Below are 8,862 nucleotides of genomic sequence, written 5' to 3' on the forward strand. Positions count from 1 at the left end.
TAATTAAGGTAAAAAGAATAAATTAAGCGAAATAAATTGTATGAAATAAGCCGAATAAATATGAGTGAGTAGAGAGCCGTTGTATGAACATAAAGAGAGTAAGCTAGATTGTTTTTTAAAGCTTAGTAATATGTATATTCTTGTGCGAAGCTGAAAATGTTGGTGGAGCCTCAACAAACCAAGATAAAGGCAAGTGAAAAGTTGTCTAATTCGACGAACCGTGGTGAGCTATAGGTGAGTGCATTTGTATGTCGTGTTTTAGCATGAATTGCGAAATCTAGAGAGTCGAAGTGTGGCTTGCGAACCCCACTTATGGTATGTGAACCTTGACTTCTTTCTTGTGTAAATCCTTGCAATTTTGGTTGAATCGTTAAGTATATACATGGTGCAATTTTAATAATGCAAAATGTATAAACTTATCATATATGTACATGTGCTTTATTTTATATATAGCATATATATTAATGGATTTTGGTGTTATATATGTATATATCCGTGGGTTGTTATACATAAATTATATTATATGAGTGGGTCTTACTATGTACATAGATGCATGGGTCTTATTATATAATATATATAATTACGGGTATGGTTTTGTATAATATATAAATTTATGGAACTTTTAAATGTATGATAAAATTTGATGTGACAAAGGTATAGGTATGTATATATATGTAATATATATTCATATATGGTTATGTAATGCTTGCGAACGAATATAAAAATAAATATTATAATCTAGATTTTTATAATATGTGAATTTTATTGATAATGTGCATTTATGTATGCACGAACCCGTAAATGAATTATGAGATTTATGATATTATGAGTTTTGATTAGTGCAAAATTATATTATCGTGAAATGCTAAGTGCAAGCTTTACTCTTGTGCGAGCCAATTATATTTGTGTATTATATTATATTGTGAAGCATGTTAACTTGGTGAATTATATTATTATGACAAACTGTATTAATTTGCCAAACTGTGTATTGTAGATTTTTGAGTTGTATTGTATGTAAACTAAGCTATAGCAGGCCCTATGCTAAGTAAAATATGCGAACAATGATTTATGTGAGCTAAGTCATGAATGATATGTGAACTGTGATTATGGCTGCAATATATGTTGCATGGAAGTTATATTATTTGCAAACCATGCTCTATTACGAACTGTGTTATATTGTGCGAGCTTTTCTTAATTCAGAACCCTATTATACTGAATATTATGAATGTGTTAAAAGAGATATGTTGGCATTGTGACTTTATGAAACCATTGGATATAGTTGGCATACCATAAAATTGTAAGTACTCACCCTTTTTTTATTACGATGGGCATTGTGGCTCGAAAATAGCGTTGGAGAGATAAGGGAATGTCGAGCATAACTCCATTCATCGTAAATAGCGTGGTGTGCTTGGAGAGTGTGAGCATACGTGCTACACTTACATGGAGATAGCATACGATTTTATGAGTTATGTGGTGTATTTCAGAGATCTATTTATCCAATGAGTATATAATTTGACTATGTTTCATGTTCACGAATTGCCAATATATCACTATGTTGAGTATGAAAATTATGTTCTATGTGAATTGTTAGAATATGTTTAAATCCTAACATGTCTCGTGTGTACATATATATTTGTGTTGTATGCATGTGTACTCACTGAGCTTGTTCAAGCTCACCCCCTTACTTTACCTTGCAGATAAATAGGTCCCGGCTGTAACGCCCCTAACCCGAATCTGTCACCAGAATAGAGTTACAGAGCATTACCGGAGTTACCGATTTATTTATTAGATATTTTATTTCATCTAACGTTCATATTTGGAACCAATTAAAATCAATCATATTGTCCCTTAAACATACTTATTTTTCCCGACATGTTTTACTTAAATTTATTACTCGTCTCAATATACTTAATTTCCTTGTATCAACGTATCAAAGGTAATCATATATTGACATATCATGATAAATATCATTCTCTTGCCATTTCTTCATAAACATAAATCAGGTAATTCATTATATCGATATTTCATACATTTAAAAATAAAATTCTTGCAATTTAATCCTTATTTCCAGCCATTATTCTCAGACAAATTGATAACAACCCATGTATTCTATAAAATATCAGAATTTTTCATAATTTCAACACTTTTCAATTTAATCATTAAAACATGTTTTTCCCCGATCTTGAACTAAATAAATAATTTATTTAAATTTTACAATTTTAAATAATAAAATAATCCACTTCATGCAAATTGGTCATTTCTAACATTTTTACAAAATTGCCCATAAAGTTTTACTTTTATTCAATTTAGTCCCTGAGCCTAAAACATGCAAATTAGCTATGCTAGCTGAATATTCATACATATTTTCCTCCTCCTCCTCTCCATTCCACATCCTTAATTTATATAATATGCTTATAAGTAGCATTATCTATAATTTCACTATTAACTTATATATATTCAAAGCTGTCTATTTGAGTCATAATCACTAAATTATTTATATCTTGAGCTACAAAATTCCAAATTAAGATCCATTAATTTTACCTGAAACTAGACTGGCATTTCTTCTTACCATAAAATTTTCAGAATTTTTGGTTTAGCCAATTCGTACAGTTTATTCATTAAAGTCTCCCCTGTTTTTCTATTTGACAATTCTGACCACTCTTCACTAACAAAATTCAAATGATGTTATCATTTGTTTCTTATAAAAATAGACTCATTAAGGAATCTAATTGTATAAATTATGTCCCAAAATTATTTTTTTATAATTTTTAATGATTTTTCCAAGTCAGAACAGGGGATCTCGAAATCATTCTGAACCAGTCTCACAAAAATATAAATATCTCAGAATTCAGAATTCCTTTACTTTCTATATTTCTTTTATATGAAAATAGACTCAATAAGATTTAATTCCATATCTCACTCAGCTTCTAATTAAATTTCTACGATTTTTGGTGATTTTTCAAATTTAGCCTATTACTGTTGTCCAAAACTACTTTAGTGCAACATATTGATTACCAAGTTTATAACACTCTTATTTCCATTCTCTACCATATTTCCCATTATTTTCTCTCATTTCCCTTCACTAATATATCACGAACATGGATCCTTATATAAAAAAAACTCTACCTTAACATCATTTTCATGCTTTTGATATTACCTTACATGAAAAACTCTACTTAAAATATATTGAAATCTTAAAATTCTTACCTTGTCCCATTGATTTTAATCTTTAACTTGATTTTTCTCTCTCCTCCAGCTTTTGTTTCTTAAATCCAACTTGATATTCCAACTCCCCTTAGTCTCCTTAACATTTTTCTCTCTTGGTAGCTATGAAAATTCTTTTGATTTTTAGGTGAAAAGGGTGAATTTTTGGTGGAAGGACTAAATTGTAAAGAAAGCAAAACTTTCTTTCTTCTCTTTTCTTCTAATGTGAAATGCATGGAGAAAGATGGATGGTGTATATTTTTTTTTTCACACACACACACACATATAGATAGACTAAATAAAATAATAAAATAATAAAATATCTTATTAAAATATTAAATAAATAATAATTATCTAATTAAATAACTATAAAATATCACCAACATCATCATTACTTTCTAGATTTCTCTCTCTTCCAATTGACCATTTTGCCTTTTGTGATCTTTTAAAATTCCATTCTTGATTAATCACTTAATTTGGTAAAATTATAATTTAGTCCCTCATAATTCTTCACCTATTCAATTTAGTCATTATTCATCAATTTTTTTTGGTTTCTAGATCATTCCACCCTTAAAATATTTGCACTACTAGTTATTCAAATTTTTTATATTTACACTTTAATCCCTCAAATTTTGAGTATTTACTCTTGGGCCACAAAATTTTTCTCACTTTTAATATTTAGTCCTTTCTTGAATCAATATGTCATAATATACTTCCCAGTGACATAACTCAATTTTCCTCTTCTTGTCACTTTATTTCTTTATTTTACTGTATTAAGGATAATATCTTACTTTAGAAATTTTTAGGGTGTTACACCGGGTCAGCAATGAGGGTGGCAAATCGGCGATCCATCACAAGGCATTTTCTTTGAGTATGTGTGTTGAGCTTTTAAACTCCAAAGTGAAGGCAATGCGGGTAATTTCAAGGATTTGGTACTAGAATTAGACTTAAACTTTTTAAATAAAATTTTCAATGGGTTGTAAACTGTAACACCCTTAACCCGTATTTGCCATCAGATTAGGGTTACAGAGTATTACCGATCAATTGAAACCTTTAAACATCATAACATTCAATAATCTCAAAAATATCATAAACCATTCATTCTCATACATTTCGTCCCTAAACTGAGTCCTCAAGGCCCTAAAAATAGTTCGGGAGTAATTTGGGACTAATTTGAAACAAAATTAAAAATTCAGGAAAAAGAAGCAAAATTTGAAAATAGGGGACACACGACCGTATGGCCAGACCGTGTGGAACCCTTCAAGTTGTGTAACTTTCAAACAAGGGACACAGGCCGTGTCCCAACCTGTGTCCTCACCCATGTAACTCTTTGAATAGGGTCATATGCTTGTGTGTCAGGCCGTGTGTTAGGCTGTGTAACTCACTAACTTGCATACAACAGACCCTCAGATGACACATGGCCTTGTCACAAGGCTGTGTGCCTCACATGGCTGAGTCACACACTTGTGTCTCAGGCCGTGTGAATCATTTTCTTGCTCAATTTCACTCTCTTATTGCATAGGTACCTACACACTTTCAAATACACATATGGAAGATGCAATTCAACTTCAAACATACTCAAACATGATCATATATTCATTCTACGTATTAAAAATTTATTAACCTTGACACCTTAATGTGTTTCATCACCATTCATTCCCAAATTGTAGCCACAACACATTTATCTTTACAACCCATTCATTACAAGCTTAAGTTAACTCATAGCATATCATTTCAACTATGATGTTTCAACGCATTTAAGTAACAAGTAGGAGATCATAAGTTGTTCAAGTGCACAATATTTTACTCAAAAGCTAGGCATTTGACATAACAATACATAGGGTCCTAGTACATGCCATATACCAAAATCGAGAAATTAAGTCTACCAGGATTCTCGAATAGTGTGATTCCTAGCGTTGACCTGATCTTATTAGCCTTCAAAATGTGATCTACAAAATGAACAAATTACAGGTAAGCTTAAATGAAGCTTACTAAGTTCATTTATAAACTAATAAACCTTTCCAATCAAACATAGATTTAATCAACTTAAGCATAGAGATTTCTATTATACGTAGCTTATAACAATAATTACAACCAATTTAGTAGTTTAGTATACTCAGTGGACATTGCTCATTGAGTTGTTCATCAATATATCCGTAGTTTTCTACTCTTTTGAACTTCACTCAGTATAATAGTGGAATTTTCTTGATTGAACATCACTTGATATAATGGTAAGATTTGCTCAATTAAACTCCATTCAATATCATTCAATATAACAGTATGATTTGCTCGATTGAGCTTCATTCAGTATAACAGTAAAATTTGGCTCGATAGAGCATACTTTCAGTATATGAAACAACATTCATTAAGAGCATATTAAAAATAATGTAAGCATTTTAGGAGTATAATTAAACATACGAACTTACTAGACTGATTTGCAGGAGATTCCAGAGTATAGGGACTATTCTGCAGTTTTCTTTTTTCCATGATTATCAGGATGTTCTTGATCTAAAAATAATAATTTTCATTCCATCAATTAGAATAATAACACAATTTTATCCTTTCATGCAACTAAGTCCTTTTTAACAATTACTTATTTGCCCCTTAACTTTCTATTTTGTTCAATTCAGTCCTTAGGACCTAATCATGCAATTTACTCTTTTTTTTCTAAACACTCATGATACCCAAATATTCTATAACTTCATATCATACCCTATTTGCAATAATTTCACCTCAAGTACAATAAATTTATCATTTAATCAATTTAGTCCCGAAACATCAAAATCATCAAAAATCACTTTTCAAAATAATCTATTCTATCAACAAAGCTCTATATTTCATCATAAGCTTTAGGAAATAACCTTATTCATCAAGGAAAACTTTTATAACATTTAATAGGTTCACAAATTGGTCCTCGATTTAGCTAGACCAAACTGATACGAATTCAAAAATATAAAAATTACTAAAAACGGGCATCAATACACTTAACAAATCAAAGCTTAAAAATAAAAGTTGAAACCTAGCATTGTTTCATTTATTTTCTATGAGGAAGATGAGAGAATAGTGAAAATTTTACTTTTAATTTAGGTTTAGTTTAATATATATACTATGGCATTTTTGTAAATATTTTAACTTTCTTAATTAAGCTTTAATAAATCATTAATTAAGCATAATTAAACCACTTTATTAAGCATAATCTCATCAAATACAACTAACTAATTTTCCATGGTTAAATTGCACTTTTAGTCCCTTTAATTTAACTACTCAACCTTTGCAATTTTTACAATTCAATCCTTTTTAATTATTAAGCTATCCAAATAATAAAATTTCTCAACCAAAGTTTAATATAACTATAAACCTCATAAATATACTAATTAAATAACATCTACGAATCGGAATTATGGTCTCGAAATCACTGTTTCTAACACCACTAAAAATTAAGTTGTTACAGGTTGAAAATAGACATTAAGGACTGTTTGTTTGTTTTTTTGGATTTTTGAACGTTATAATTTCTTGATTGCTTGTTGGTTTAGGTGGTTTTAATTACTTACTTAATGCAATGATAATTAAATGAACTAACAAATTTTTGCAGTTAAGGGAGACCATTGAGTATTAAGGTATGCCTTATACCTTCTGATTGTGTGAATGAAATGATTAATTTAGAAAAGCATGCACTTAGGTCTAATTTCTTATATGAAATATTCTACAATTGTATGGTGTGAATGGCTGGTTGGTGTGGTTCGTGAATTTTTAAATGGAGATCTACCTTAGTGGCTAATCTGATGTTCCGAATTTGGGTCAGACCGTACTGGTTAGGTTTTGAGTGCCACATGTAAATAGAAAAGCTGTGGGCTAAAAGTGGGTGTTCAAACTTAAGAGACATGCTAATGGATTAGTGGCTAGGTACAAGGGTAGGTTGGTGGTTAAAGGTTATCTTCAGAAAGTTGGTATGGACTTTCAGGAAACTTTTATTCCAGTTGTCAAGCCAACAACCTTTCGAGTTGTATTAACTTTAGTTGAAACTTTTGGCTGGAAGTTGAGGCAAATGGACATTAACAATGTATTTCTCAATGGTGATCTTTCAAAGGAAATTTATATGGTTCAATCACTTGGTTGTGAGCAGAAGAGTGAAGATCAGCCCCTGGTATGCAGATTGAAAAAGGCTCTATATGGTCTCAAGTAGGCTCTAAGAGTTTCGTTCTACAAGCTAAAAGAATATCTGATTGCTTCTGGCTTTGTCCTGTCCAAATCAAATGCATCACTTTTCATTAAGAGGGCAAGAGCCATGATACTTTATGTATTAGCGCATGTAGATGACATATTATCATTGGAAATTAACAAAAAAGTGTGGATGAGTTTATTCAGACTTTGGATACTAAGTTTTCGTTGAAAGATTTGGGTCAACTTGTAACAACCACATTTTTAGCTAAACCAGAATAGTGGTTTTGAAACCACAAATTTGAGGTCAAAAAATTATTTTAATATTATTTTAAGTGTTTATAGCATGATAACATGTATGTGTTAAAGTTTTGTGAATTAATTTTATCGTTTTAATGCTTAATTCGGAAAAAAAAGGACTAAATCGCGGAAAGCGTAAAAGTTAAATTCTATTTGTTAAATGCACAAAATGACTATGAATATTAAATGTGGAGATCCTTAAGCGATAAATGGACCATTATTATGGTAAGTGGACATTAATAGACATGAAATGGATGATATAAATGTTTTATCATTAAGGTTAATTTGGTAATTTGTCTAATAAGGTTAATTAATTAAAACAAAAACAATTTTATGTCCATCTTCATCATCTTCAACCGAATTGAGAAAGAAAAAAAATCTTAGAGAGCATTTTAAGGTTCGGCCATTGCATGCTTAAATTTTAAGTCCCTTTTTGCTCGATTTTTAATGATTTCTATGTTTTTGTGATCGTTACAACTAGTTCTAGCTAACCCAGGGACTATTTTGCAAAATTTTTAAAAATTTTAAAACTTTACATAGATGAACATATGTGTTCTTTGATGTTTGATGATGAAATATGATATATTGTTGCTAGATTTACATATTTTGTAAAGTGATTTTGAGTAAAAATGTAAAATAGGGATTTATTTGTGAAAATGTGAAAATGTGTGGTTAAATGTGTGAAAAGTTGATAAATGTGGGCTGATAGGGGCATTATATTAATTCGTCTATCATGGGTATTAAATAAATTTCTTGAATTTGTGATTTTGGGTAATAAGAACTAAATTGTAAAAGTTGTAAAATTATAGGGGTAAAAGTGTAAATATGCTTAAATGTGTGTTTTGGATTAACTTGAATAGATATATTATTAAATAATTTAATTTTGAATATATTTAGATCAAGAAAAGTAGAATTCGGATCTAGATCGGGGGAAACTAAAGTTATCGACTAATCGACTTATTTCGTCGTTTTCACATTCGAGGTAAGTTTGTATACTATAAGTTTTGATGCAAATGTATTTATTATGATTTAATATTGTACGAATTGTGAATAAAAGACTATGGAAATGATCGATAGTGATTTGAAGACGATTCGACATTCGAAATCCCGGTTGAACCTTAGGAATAGTTTAGGATACTAGTGACATGTCATTAGAGAATATATTGAGTTGGCTTCGGGCCATGATATTAGCACTTCGGG

This window comes from Gossypium hirsutum, chromosome A03 (genome assembly GCF_007990345.1).
Source record: "Gossypium hirsutum isolate 1008001.06 chromosome A03, Gossypium_hirsutum_v2.1, whole genome shotgun sequence".
Classification (NCBI taxonomy): Eukaryota; Viridiplantae; Streptophyta; class Magnoliopsida; order Malvales; family Malvaceae; genus Gossypium; species Gossypium hirsutum.